Source organism: Otolemur garnettii, unplaced genomic scaffold (assembly GCF_000181295.1).
Source record: "Otolemur garnettii isolate 467f Iridium unplaced genomic scaffold, OtoGar3 scaffold00232, whole genome shotgun sequence".
NCBI classification, from domain to species: domain Eukaryota; kingdom Metazoa; phylum Chordata; class Mammalia; order Primates; family Galagidae; genus Otolemur; species Otolemur garnettii.
Genome location: NW_003852627.1, coordinates 1100220 through 1114460, shown reverse-complemented (window position 1 = coordinate 1114460; position 14241 = coordinate 1100220). Strand labels below are relative to the sequence as shown.

The 14241-nt window shown below is 44.6% G+C and overlaps 2 pseudogenes; one reads left to right on the top strand and one right to left on the bottom strand.

The window, feature by feature from the left end:
* Positions 1-2224: 2224 nt before the first annotated feature.
* On the bottom strand, positions 2225-3817 carry LOC100942571 (annotated as a pseudogene).
* Positions 3818-9007: 5190 nt separating this feature from the next.
* LOC100947114 overlaps positions 9008-14241 on the top strand; it is a 12087-nt pseudogene continuing 6853 nt past the window's right edge.

The window sequence follows — 14241 nt, the reverse complement described above, 5'->3', positions numbered from 1 at the left end:
CACACACACACACACACACACACATACACACACATGCACCTGCCTAAACCTTCTGACCTCTGTCCTCAACTCATGTTCTCTCTGGGAAATCAGCATCCTGCATATTATAGGTGCAGGGGACTATTTTTAACTGTTTTGAAATCTCCATGGAGTCCGTCCTGAAAACAAGCCCCATCCTGCTCACTCCAAGGCACTTCCTGTGGGAGACTGTAGACCTCCCCCACCTCCAGTGGGGCAGCTCCTGAAATTACTGTTCAGGCAATTCATACTCAATATTCCATCTATGACCCTTTTCACCCTCCTTACATTCTTGAATGGTAACCATGTGGGAATTAATATCTCTACTTTACAGGCAAAATGCCTAGGAAAAGAAATGTCAGGGAGCTTGCTAAAAGGTCACAGAGGATGTCTGGTTTCCTAGATTCCAAGCCCAACCTAAAAGTACAAGCAATCAAATATCTTTGCTCAACCAAAGGGAGGCAGAGTATAGGCGAGCCAAGATTCATTTTACTTTATTGTATTTTGTTCTATTTCATTTTACTGATTATAAAAGTCACACATTATCATCATAGAACATTTAAAGACAAAGAAAAGTACAAGGAAGCAAAAATAAAAATATCCTAAAATCTTTCCACCCAATTATAGTTAAATAGTAGCATATTTCATTCCAGTCTTTGTACTTAGGACTCTTCACATAATTGATAGAGTATGTTACGCAATTTTTCATTCACTACTATAACATAAATATTTACAACATCACTTTAAACTCTTCATGGGACAAGTTAAATGCCATTTGTGAAACAATCATAACCGATTTAATTTTGTCCAGATTGTGGGACCCTTGGTTGTTTCCCATTGCCCATTGTGATAGAGCCTGGTTCTACATCTTCAGGAGTAAATCTTTGCTCCATCTAGTGCTATTTTCAGAGACCAAGAAATAAAGTTATTGAGTAAAAGAGTAGGAATATGTGTGAGGTTTTTGATACCTCCAGCAAGACTTATGTGAAATGCCCTTACCAAACTCTGCCCAGTTGGTGCATTCTCTCTTCCCACCTCCATCCCAGAGGGAGAACTGAACATTCAGATAAACAAGTGAAAATCCTCTAAATCTACCTTGTCTCAGGCCACACAAAGATCTCCTGAATTATTGGTTCAGAAATGATCCCTCTGAGAGAGGAATGTGGGAGGGAGTGTCCATTCACCTCCCAAATGTGTAGGGAAATTTGTGAAAGAAATCAGACCTTTTTGTTGCAGGAAACAGAACAAAAACTGAACTCAAACCATTCTAAAGGGAATGGAATTTATTGGCTCACTTGATTTCGAAAGGATACTGAGGGAATACATAGAATGGAAAGAATGATTTCAGTAATGATGTCCCCAAGCAATGGAACTGGGTCTTGATCCTATCAAAAAAAAAAAATCTCTCTGTCTCTTTCTCTCTCTCCCTGTCCCCTCCTTCTCCCTCTATTACTAGTATTCATCCTCTCTCTCTCCCCACCTCCATCAATTTCTCACCTCCCTTTTCTTTTCTTGACTTCATCACTTCTACTATAAATAGGTCTTTTCTACATGACAAAAAAAAGACAACCCTCCATCTTTACATCTTCCTTTGTATTTCTAGCCAAAAGCAAGACTCTCTTTCCCACAGCATCTATATATCAATTACTAGGAAGAATGCTAATTGGCTCTGCTTAGGTCACATGTTCACCTACTGAGCCAATTACTGATGCCTGAGAAATGCAGTTCAATGATTGGCCACAGCTGCTCCATAGGCCAACTTCATTGACCAGATCTGTTATCAGAAGAAGGGAGATGCAGAAATTTGAGAACCAAAATAGCTACCTTAGTTAAATATGCTTATCTGTACTCACAAGCTCCAAGAATATCAGGTTATGAAAGCAAGGTCATGGGCATTTGATGAGAGTTGTCATAGGTAGCAGTCATTCTTTAAAGTAAATTTGGATTCTATTTTTTTTTTTTTAGACTTTAATCTTTATTTACAGGACACTGCAAGATATGAAATTCCACATAGAAATAAGAAACCCTTTCAGAGAACAGGCTCCACACATTATGTATGTACAGTTTGGAACTGTTCAAGTATAGTTTTGTTGTAAAAAGTGCTACAATAACAAACCACGTTTAAAAAGAGTTCTTAGCAGAGAAATAGTAAGACAAACTTATACCAAATGCAGTATATGACAACTTTATGCCTCAGCTATACAATCTAAAAGTTAAAAGGCCCAGGACTTCCATCCTGAACTTGGAATGTATAGTCTTCAGAGCTAATTTCTGGTACATCATTTTGATCCTCCTCTTCCTCTACTGAGTAATACTTCTCAAACAAGTTTAATGAAGCCTTGTACTCAGACTCATTTTCATGGTTTTGTAGAGCTTCAATTTTGTCCAAATCTCCACATTCTTCAATCATTATACTAAGTTTCTCAGTTTCACCTAGTTTCTCAGCAGCCTGAAAGACATTTGAAATGGCATCCAGAATAACCAGAATAATTTTGCAGTTAAGAGGTTCATCTACAGTTCTCTTACACCACAATGAATGAGGTATACAATCTGTTCAACTGTTTCACCACTTGTATAGTTGGTCACAGTCCATACGGCTTCCTTTTGTGTCTTAAAGTCTGCCTTAGAGAGAACAAGTAATGGGATCCCCAACAAGCAATGGGACTAGGCCATGATTCACAACTTGCTGTATCTGGTCCTGACGGCCAGCTGTGATGTTTGACATTGTCCATGTAGCTTCCTTTTGAATGTTAGTTTGGGGGTTGGTCAGCAGGCTGGGAAAGACAGTAAGTGCTCCTGCATCAATTACAACCTGAGTCTGTTCATCTGTCCCAGTGACAATATTCCCTATGGCTCTTCGTGCAGGAGTCACAATTGGCAATTTGGTAGCTCCCAAAAGCTTCACAAGTTGGGGCACAACTCCTGTTTCCATAACCATTTCCATCCATTCATTTGGGCCATCAGTAAGGTAGGAAATAGCCCAGCAGGTATCTGCTAATACCTCTGGATCATCGTGATGCAGGAGACACACTAAAGTAGGAAGAATCTGTTCCACAGCATCTAATGGGGGTGCAGGATTCTTGTTGCGACAAAGGTTTGAAAGTGTCCAGGAAAGATTACGTAAGTAACCACATGATGAAGATGACATATCAGGAATAGCTAGAAGAGCCAACAGTGCATCAACTGCACTGTACTTAATAACCAAGTCTCAGAAAACTGAACCATCACCTGCAATGTTTCCTAGAGCCCACATAGCTTGCTAGCTGATATGAGCATGAGGAGATGCCAACAGAGATATGAATGCTGGGATAGCACCGCCATCTACCACAGCCTTAGTCTGTTCTGATGTCCCAGAAGCAATGTTAGTTAACACCCAAGCAGATTCAAACTGAATGGGACTACAATCAGTTCTACCCAAGAAGGACACAAATTTTGGAATCAAACCAGCTCAGATTATATTGTTGATGGGAGGCTGTTTTTCTCTAGAAAGTAGTTTCCTGGCAGCTTGAGTAGCTTGGAGCCGGTTTTCCATATTGGTTCTATTTATACCTTTGACAGTGTCATCCACAGACCAATTCACAGTCCCCTGGTTGTTTCGGTTTTCCTGTAGTGGAGAAGTAGCATCATCAGGCAACGAGCTTACATTTCTCCTTTTCAGCATCTGGTCGTCTTTCTTAGTTCTCCTCAACTCCACCTTAACTTCTATTTGGCATCGCTTCATTTCTGTACTGTCTTTTCCCTTGTTCTTGAACCTGTCAAGTCGGGCAGCTGGTGAATCAGCAGTCTCATTGGTGGACATGGTTATGAGACCAAGGGAGAAAGCCGCACAGCCAGCTCAAGCTTCCACAGGAGGTGGTGCAGGATTCAGAGGACCTGGGTTGGCTGACCTGGAAACATCCACCGCAGCTCAGACAGAACATGGTGTTTGGATTTTATTTTTTAAAGTGAAAAGAAGAAGGAAATAGGGAGGTACCTATAGCTTGGTGGGAAGGGCGCTGGCCCCATATACCGAGGGTGGCAGGTTTGAACCCAGGCGTTGTGGTGGGAGCTGTAGTCCCAGCTACTCGGGAGGCTGAGACAAGAAAATCATCTAAGCCCAGGAGTTGGAGGTTGCTGTGAGCTGTGACTCCACAGCACTCTACCGAGGGCAATAAACTGAGACTCTGTCTCTAAAAAAAGAAGAAGAAGAAGAAGGAAATATGACTAAGTGATAAAAGTCAGGTGTCTACCTCCCTTCTATTGATTCTAAACAGATATCCATAATTATGCTTGTTACCTAGAGATTTCACATGCCAGACGACAAATGTTTCTCTGCAATTACCTGATATTGCATTGCATAATTTTGACGTTCAAGTTGTCGGGAAAGAGCACTTATCCATAAATATGAAACTACGTATGTGTATCATCCTGTTATAAGGCAATCCGTAAATAGGGTATTTAAGACAAACATATGGTAATTACTAAGGGTTGCTATTTGAGGGCATACACATATTACTTAACTGGATAATAAAATAGCTGAACATTCATTTCTATTTAAATGTCATTCATCTCCAGGTAGGAAAAATTCTCTGCAGCTTTTAATTAAGTCATAGAATACTTCAGCTTTACTGCGTACTAGATGGAAGGTTCTCTTTTATAGTGGGTTGAACTGAGGTTTACTTCTCTGGCAAAGAACCCAGAAATAAGGGTTATAAAATTGTCAATAGAATTTTCCATACCCCTTTAATATCTACCTTAAATGCAACATGAAATAATTTCTGTGAACATAAAAATTTACTTATAGATGACTATAGAATGAGGATGGAAGAACAAAGAAAACAGAAACTAATACTTGTTGAGTGCCTACTATGTGCTGGGTATTGTGCACAGCACCATCTGTGTTTTACCTCATTATAACCACCTGCCTTTTATAGATAATGAAACCAAGGCTTAGAGAGCCGGCATTGCATGTCCAAGGTCACTCAGTTCATGAGTGGCAGAGTTGGAATTTAAAATCAAGCCAGTCAGACCCCAAGACCACCCTGTTCTGGCCACCACAGCATGGACTCAGTAGCTGGCAGCTAAATGGGATGAATGTCAACATTTCCTTCTAATTGTCAGGGTCTGTGATGCCAATTTTTGTAGCTCTACTCATCAATGACACAAAAATAGCATCTGGTGAATCAGGGCTTGGGGGAACCAAATTCTGCTGGATAGTTCTCTCGTCTGTTGTATTTTGCCAGGCAAAACCTGTAGGAGATATCTCATTTGCTGCAGACATCACTCCTTCCCTTGGGGATGGAGATACAGTAGACCTCGGCAGGTGGACCAGAGTATACACAGTACAAATTTTGTACTCTCGGTTCAAATACAACCTCCACTATTTCCCAGTTATGGATATAGGCAAGCAATTTCCTGCCTCTAAGTTCCAGGATCCCCACCTATAAAATGGGATCAAATATACTATCCATCTCTTGTTACTACTCACCTGAATTATATTTAAATATACTAATACTGTGACTAGAGCACATAAATTCAATGTTTCTGCTTTCTTCATACTTAGTTCTAAGTGTTGAGATGGCTTCATTCATCCATTAAACAAGTATTTATAGAGTGCCAGCTACCTGCTAGATACTTTGCTAATATACCAGTAGCAATACACCAAGCAGATGAGGTCTTGCCCTCATGAAGTATATAAACTTCAGGGGAAAATGTATTGGTTAGAAATGTGTTTGGCTGTAATCCAACACTGTCAAAAGTCATAAGTACATTGTGGCTTACAAAGTAAGAAATCCATAATAGTAGACAGATTTGGTTTTAGCAACTCAGTAATAGCAGGAGAGTCTGAGGATCTGTGGTCTCACCTCATGGTCACAAAACAGCTGCCACAACTCCAAACAACACATTTCCATGACAGCCTTTCAAAAGAAAGAATTTTTTTTTTTAAATAAAGGAGGAAAATATTTGCCAAAAACTCCTAGAAGACTTCTCCTTGGATGTCACTGGCCAAAACTGAGTCACATGCCTACTCTAAACCAATTCCAGGAAAAATGAAATGGAATTCCCACAACTTGGACCAATTATGATGCATTCCTTGAGGCTAGACACACTGGCTCTTCCTTTAGGAAAAAAATACAGATGAGAGGTGTTCGTTGGCCAAAAACCAGCTATGCCTGCCACAATAGGCAGATGAAAACTATGAGATTTAGTCAGAAACTGAGAAGCATTGTTGTGAGATGAGCCTGGGTCGGCTGTAAAGAAATTATCATGAGATGCTGAGAAACAGACTTGCTGGGGTGCCAAATACCCAGTGAGGAAAGGAGTTCAGAGCACACATGTGTCATCAAAGCAGAGGAGTGACACAGGGGCTCTCAGACCAAATGTCTACAAGGACAAGGTAGGCAATAAAAATAGGCAGAGCCATCTGGACAGTGGTCAAGACAAACGGAAGGGGGATGCCCCCTCTGTCTAAAAATGGACAGCAGCTACTACAGAGGAGCCAAGAATTGCCAGTGGGAATTCTGACCCAGGGCTGCCGGGGCCTCTGGATTTTCAAAAGAAGCCAGGAATCTAGATTTCTAAAGGAATCTTCCAATTTTTAAGTGCTGGAAGCAAATTTGAAATAATGTTAATAAAATGGTAGCCCAAACGAAATACCTGCTACCCATCTTCTGTGCATGGAGCTCCAGTTGGCAGCCTCAGGAGCAATCTTGTCTAAGTCGGAAGCTCTCTCACAGCAAAGCCAAGTCAGTGTGTGTTGGCTCTTACCTCCTTCCATCTTACACACACCATCATGTGCCTGGCCCCTAACAATGCTTCGGAAGTGATATGTTTCCACTCTTGCTAGCACCTTCCAGCCCTAGATCTATCCCCTCCAGTCTCAGGTCATCCTTATCCTGACATTCAAAAGGATCAAGAGAAAGGCTCCAGAGGCCAATAATGATCAGCTCTTGATAAACACTGTGCATTAATCATTCTCTTAAGAAATATTTCAGTGGTGCCTCCTGTGAATCAAGGACCATCCCAAGAGCTGGAAATATGGTGGAACCCAGACTCAACTGTCTGCACCATCTTTTCCAGAGTGATACTGCTCTGACCCTCTCCTTGCTAGCTCAACAGCGCCTCCCTCATCTGGTTTCCTGGAGGAGTTCTTACCTGGTGGGCCACCCTTCTCTGCATCTCCTAACTGGAGAAAGGATACCAAGCCTCACTTCTGGTGACCCTGAGTCATGGGACCATCATTGTTCTTAGAGGGTCCCCAGCAGGGCTCTGGGTGCAGTGTGCCCACCCTCTGAACCAGCACTGCAGCAGCTCACAGGGATGTGTGAAACCGGCCATCTGAGCACAGTTTAGTGGAGTGCAGCTGCCGGTATATTGGCAGCTCACCAGAGGTTTCTCAAAGTCAGCAAAGACTAAACCCCGTGCATCCCAACCCTGACTGCACTGGAATTCATGATCGATGCCCCCATTCCTCCACACCTAAATCGAAACACCTGAAGGTGGGGCCTGGGCCTCAGCATTAAATTTAAGCTCCCGGGTTGGTTGAGAACCAGCTTGCAAACCCACAGGGCTGAACCTATCATGAAGTCTGCACCTCGCACGTGAAGAAAAAAGGCTGTGGACGGGGAGCTGCTCCTCAGCAACAGTAGCCACAGCATCTCAGCTCAGCTCTCGACTAGTCCATCCCAACAATTAACCTCCCTAGACTCAGTTTTCCCATCTGTAAAACGGGAATAGTAATAAATAATACCTGTCTTGCACGCTTTAAAGAGACAAGGCGTGGAAAGGCCTTGACTCATGATAAGAGCTATTATTATTCACTGATTTTGTTTTCTTATACCCCACAGGGATCACCTGTCCAGCAAGACCTGTCTTCACTCCCGAGTGGTGCAGCTGTGAGCTCCAAGTTCTATGAGTGTGCATGAGTCTGCATATTCGTCTTTTATTTCTATCTCCCTTCCTGATGCTCATCAACCAAAATATAATCAGGTCCTGTCACAGGGAAAGGCTCGGATAACTTGCGGGGTGCTTAGGATCTGATGTGGCCGCTGGGATCAATGGCAGTATTAGCAATGTCTTTTTCCTTCTGTTCGCAAAACTTTCTAGAATGTGATCATATTGTCTTTAAAGGGGAAATGAAAAAAATGGCAGCTCAGTTATTTTTAGTCACAACTACTGTCTAGAGAGACTCTGAAAGGCTCTGTCACCTCCGAGTAGAACTAAGAGAAACAGCCCTCTCCCGGAGCAGCCGTGTAGTTGGCGCTGACACCTCCTGCCAGTCAGGTATCTGCAAGTGCGTACGGAGTGAGCACGGCTGGGGGAGGAGGCCATTACTCCAGGCCTAGTGAAAAGACTTTCCAAAAGGAAAAGCAGACTGCGTTAATGTACACAACTATGATTTAATAAAAAAAAGAAGAAGAGAAAAGCAATACTAGAAAATAAAAAAAGAGAAAAGGCAAAGTTAATGTACAAGCTTTCTGCACTTCCCACCACCTCTAAATGTCACCTCTCTGAAGACTCAGTTTGGTGGAAAAAATAGCATTTGAAGTTGCCGTGCTGGAAACCCTACAATCTAACGGCAGAAAGATACACGTTCTGGAGGACTGAACGGGGATGAGAGAGGCAAAGAGCACATCAGCCTCGGAGACAGGCACACGTGGGTTCCCATCTCAGCTCTGCCGAGGTCTGGGGCAACCAAATGACCTCTCCACACTTAGTTTTCCTGTCTGTAAAATGGAGATAGTCTGAAAGTAAACATACCTTGCTGGGTCAGATGAGATGGTGAATGTAAAGGTCTTGCCCATTATTCGTTGACCATTTGTTCATTTATCAACAAATCATTACAGACAGCCTGCTCTATGCTGGGCATTCTCCCAGAGGCTACAGCTTAGAGCCACGAACAACACACAGTCGGGGGTGGGGGAGCGGGTGTGAAGGATTTAGCAGGTGTGTGTGATCAAATCACTCAACCTCATGCCTCAGTGTCCTCGTTGGTAAAGCTGGACCAGTGATGGAGTCCAGCATCACAGGAGACTTCCCTGAGAGGGTGAGGACCAGCCAGGAGGCCAGAGTGTCCAGAGTGGAGTGAGTGGGGAGGAGAAGGCAAGAGGCAGGGCAGACAGATAACAGGCAGGGGTCTTCTCAAGGCCGGTTGGACCCCTATGAGGGCTTTGAGTGCTACTCTGAGCTGGGACCCTGGCAGGGCTGAGCACAGCAGCAGCAAGATCTGGTCACATGCTCATGCTGTCCAGGCAGCAGCTTGTGGAGGTGAGACTTGGGCGCAGGGTGAAAGCCAGGGAGGAGGACTGAGGCCGCCCCAGAGATTGCCCAGATGGGGACTGCAGTGGCCTGACCCCAGAGGCAGCAGCCAGGTGGTAGGGGGTGGCCATGTTCTGGGTACATGTTGAGGATAGAGCTGAGAGACAAAATATGGGGTATAAAAAATAGAGAAGCCAAAGATGATACCAAGTTTCGGGCCTGTCCAGGTTGTTCTTTAAAAGTGTGTTATGCAGAAAGAATATAACTTCAAAAAAAACAGCAGTCCTTCCCAAAAGAAAGCTGGTGGCTTTATGCTGGCAGCCACACCTGTCTCTTCATGTACTGTGTATCTGTCTCCTTATTCATCCATCCACCCCTCTATCTATATAACAAAGCTCTTTTTTTTTTAGTGCAATCACAAACTTCCTAAAAAAACCAGTATCAACAAACTAGCTTTTAATAATCCAACCTTAGTCAGCAGATCAGTCTCCCTCCTAACTTATCACAGAGGCTTTGCCTGAGCAATTATGTTCTGGGTGGAAGAGTCGGATAACTTCTCTCGGGTCTGTTTTCTGCTCTGAGTGTGACTTTCCCAAAGCGCCAGGCAGGGAAGTCGGAGTTCTCTCTTCCTGCAGTGGTGCCTCCAGGCATCCCAATTACATGGCTTGGACGAGAAGAAAGAGCTGCTGGGAAGGCGGCAGAGCCCCAGCATGGCCAATATTCACCACAATCCTTAGTCAGATCACTCAACCTCGTGCCTCAGTGTCCTCGTTGGTAAAGAGGGACCAGTGATGGAGTCCAGCCTCGTGCTGGAAAGGTAGCCAGCCCCAAGATGGCCCTGGATCCACTCCTGTGTAGCCTGCTCCCACGCTGGCTAGGCTGGCTTGTGTAACAACAGGCTAGTGCAGAAATGAGTGTGAGCTTCTGCTTTGCTGTCTCTGGACCACTTTCTCTGGGGAAATCAGGCACCACGTCATGAGGACACCAGAGCAGGCCTCAGGAAGGTCTATGTGATAAAAAACCTCCAGCCACCAGCAGGCACTAAGCTACCAGCCATGTCAGCAATGTACCTTGGAGGTGGCTCCTCCAGGCCCTGCCAGACTGAAACCTCACAGGCGACCCTGAGCCAAAACCACCCAACTGAGTCATTCCTAAATTCCAGATGTGCAATAACCATGGGATAATAAAGGTTTACTGATACTTGAAGCTGCTAAGTTTGGGGGTAATTCGTTACACTGTGATACATTTTTGCCTGATACAGATGCCTCACCCTGACTCACAGCCTCTGCCTCCATCTCTGGCCTCATCTCCCATGCACTCGTCACTCCATTCCCAGACAGGACACGTACACTCTGCTTCACACACACTGGACCTTGTTAAAGTCTCCAAATCACAGATAAGCGGCTCTCAGAGGTGAGAACTTCTGTACCTTGCAAAATGCTATTCCCCCCTCCTCTCTGCAACACCCTTCCCCAGGCTGTGCATTCTCTCTCTCTCTCTCTGTCTCTCTCCCCGCCTCACCCGAGTAAGGAAGGGTGTTGCAGAGAGAGGGGGGAATAGCATCTGAAAAGGTAGAGGTTCAAGAGGAACAGAGGAACAGGACAGAACTCCACCTGTCCCTTCACAACTGGATCAAATGACACCCCCTCCCCATGAAGCCTTCCTTCCTCATGAAAATGTGCATCTCTGCGTCCCCGCAGCACTCTGCACACCTGTCGCTGAGTACTGAGATGAAGTGGGTGCCGCAGCCCTCTGCACATGATGGGACCAGGTCTCATGCAGCTCAGCATTTCTCCTGGCACATAGTAGGCTCTCACAAAATGTATGCAGACTGAAGATAGTCGGCTACCACTTGCCGAGCTCCTGTCAAGTCTTTCACCACCACACGTTATCTCCACTCCATCAAACCCCTGAGGCGAGAATTCTACAGACAGGGAAACTGGCCTAGAGAGGCTAGTGCTTTGCTCAGGAACTCAGAGCTGCCCAGTGGTGTATCCAGGACTGAAACGCAGAGAAAAACAGAATGAATTTTCCCAAAGCACTTTTAGGGCTTTTCCCTGATTCATGTCCCACCACCACCATGCTGCAGGTAGCTGGCAACCAAATGAGAGAAATGTATGCACAAAATGCTTGCAATAACAAATCCTTGCAGATGCACGGGGTGGCCACTGCCCTTGGCAATTCCAGCCTCCTCCCTATTCACCCAGAAGCCAGGATCCAAATTCCCCAGTCCCTTCTGTTTCCAAATGTCTTCAAGTCCCCGTCAGATTCTATGCCACTGCGGTGATCCATTACAACAAGGCGCTCTGACATTTCAACAGCAGCCCCTTGGGTTGAGCCCCCTGACCCCGCACCTCCTGCGGACAGGCGACAGCACCAGAGGGCTACATCCCACTAGGTGAGCGCAGTCTGTGTAACACTTTAATTTATTGTCCTGCGGCTGCAGCTTCAGTGGGTATTCACTGTGATCACGTCTGTCCTAATAAATTCATCTGGTAATAATGTGGATGTCACGTGCCCTTACACTCCGCATTGGGTAGCATTTCACCAGCAGAGCTGTGACACAGCTGGCCCAGGAACCCGGCCAGCTTTAGAAGGTTTCCTTTCTTTAGTTTTTACAGGTTTTTTTTTTGTGTGTGTGTGTGTGTGTGTGTGTGTCAAATGTCTCAGGCGCTACTTCTGCTGAGTAGCTAGAGATTTGCCTCCCTGACCCCTAACCATTTTTATTTTCATCTTTGAACACGAGGTCTCAATGCTCACCTGTTGGTCGACAAAGATTATGGCGTCTCCTTCTGTAACAGCGTCATCTCATAATCTCACGGGAGATTTGGCGGTGATGGGAACGTCTCATAGCTGTGCTGTGCAGGGCCACGCCACGCCACGCCACGCCACGCCACGCCACACACGGTTACTGAGCACTTCAAGTATGGCTTCTGTGGCCGGGGAACTAACTCTTAAAACGCATTTCGTTTTAGTTAGTTTTAATTTAAATAGCCACACCCAGCTATCATGGTGGACAGCGCAGCTGCGAAAACGAGAACTATATTAGGTCAGAGCTTCTCAAACTCAATGTCCGTGCACATCACCCAGGGATCTCGTTAAAATGTAGATTTCAATTCAGTAGGTGCGGTCTGGGGTGGAGCCTGAAAGCCTGTGTCTCTAACAAGCTCCCAAATGATGCTGCTGGCCTCAGGCCATAATTTTGAGTAGCAAATTATCTGGGTAGTGGTTACATCTGTGTTTGCGTAAATAAACATGTATTAAGCTGTGCGCCTAAAATTCACGTCCTTTCCTATTTTATATTGTGCCTCAGTCTTTCTGAGGTCCGAGCACGATCTTTTTACCCTAAGTTCAGTGGTTCTCAGCACTGGTTGCACGTAGCTTTGACAAAAAATATGTTCCAAATATTTTCATTGTAGGTTGACAAATTACAGCTGTGTATATTAATATTTATGAGATACAAAGTGAGTTATGATTTCTGAATACAATGTGGAATGATTAAATGAAGCTAATTAACATATCTATCATTTCAAATGTTTACAGTATTTTGTGGTGAGAACACTTGACATTTATTTTCTTAACAGTTTTGAAATGCACAATACACTGTTATTAACTAAATTCACCATGCTATGCAATAGATCTCTCTCTCTCACACACACACACACACACACACAAACACACACTTATCAATTTATTCCTCCTTCCCAATTGAGGCTTTTACCAAAGGCTGGGGGGTGAGGAAAATGGGGAGATGATGTCCCAAACATTGCATGGGACATACTTATACTAAAAAATAGTTGTTTATCTGAAATTCAAATGTAACCAGGCTTGTCACTGCTGTTGCCATTAATTTTTGCTAAATTGAACAACCTGACTTGCACCCTAAAACATCCCCGAGGAAATTTCCTTCTGTCACTATCAATGCCCAAGCCCCACCACAGCTCCTCAATTCTGACTGGTTTGAGCACAAGCATGTTTTCAAAGCTCCTCACGTGTTTACAGTTTGCACTGGGGCTGTGAAGGATAGGGCTGAGGCTGTGGACTTCAGACTTCAGCAAAAGTCAGTCTCTGCCGATGGGCTTGTAACATGCAGATTGCGAGGCCCCCTCCCAGAGCTGGTAGGTCTTAGATAGAGCCTGAGAAATTGCATTTCTAACAAATTCCCAGGGGACAATGATGCTGACAGTCCAGGCACCACACTCTGAAAATCCCTAGGCTACTTCACACCAGCAATTCAATCCCTAATACCTCATTAGTCAGCAGGTACAAAAGCAAAAGTCCAATAAAAACTGAACTGCTCGTAAGGCATACAGGGCTCTCTCTGCTTCAGCCTCAGTGGTGGTGAGGAGTGATGGGAAGCGAAATTATTTTAGGGTCACATGGACCTGGTCCCACCACCTACTAACCACGGGACCTTGAGAAATGTGCCTCCCCTCTCACAGTCTAATTTATAAAGTGGGTAGCCTCTCCCTATTCACACTTCATGAGAAGGTGAAATGGAATAGGTCACAACATGAGGGAGTAGGCATCCAGTGTGTGCTGTCACCAGGAAGAAAACTCAACTCTTAAGCAGTTCCAGCCAGAACTGGAGGGCACCATCTACCCTCCTAAATCTATGGCTGAAAGATAACAAGCTTGGCTAGAGCTGAATTTTAATCCAGGCCAAGGTGGTGCAATTCTGGCAGGTCTGGGAGACTTTTTCAAGGGCTGACACCAGACACCTCACTCTGAATTCTGTGCCTATTGTTCCAAGGCAGGAAGTGGGCATCGGTGTCTTTGAAATTTCTCAGATGTTTCTCATGGGCACAAAAGGCTGAAAACCATTCCTGTGGAGCCAGCTTTAATCCCAGTCTTCAGACAAATTGCGTGACCACCCTCTGTCCCAGTTTCATCGTCCATTTCCACGGTATATAAACAAACCTCTTTCACCAGATGATGGGAAAAAAAAGATGCTGTGCTGAGACATCAAAAGAAGAGGTGGGGATC